Raw genomic sequence first — 327 nt, forward strand, 5'->3', positions numbered from 1 at the left:
CCCTCCATCCATCCATCCATCCACCCATCCATCCCTCCATCCATCCACCCATCCATCCATCCCTCCATCCACCCATCCATCCATCCACCCACCCACCCATCCATCCATCCATCCATCTCTCCCTCCATCCTTCCATCCCCCCACCCACCCATCCCCACCCCTCTCCCTCCAGGCTCTCCACTCCTCCCCCATGCCTCAGTTTCCCCTGGAGCAGCCTCCCCATTCCCCAAGGACACATGAAGACAGAACATCTGGAACTTCTCCCCAGGGGGAGCAGCCATTTTATTGTAGGTTATGGCCGCTCCTCGGTAGCTTTGGACACTCACC

Source organism: Chaetura pelagica, unplaced genomic scaffold (genome assembly GCF_000747805.2).
Source record: "Chaetura pelagica isolate M959 unplaced genomic scaffold, ChaPel_1.0 scaffold966, whole genome shotgun sequence".
Classification (NCBI taxonomy): Eukaryota; Metazoa; Chordata; class Aves; order Apodiformes; family Apodidae; genus Chaetura; species Chaetura pelagica.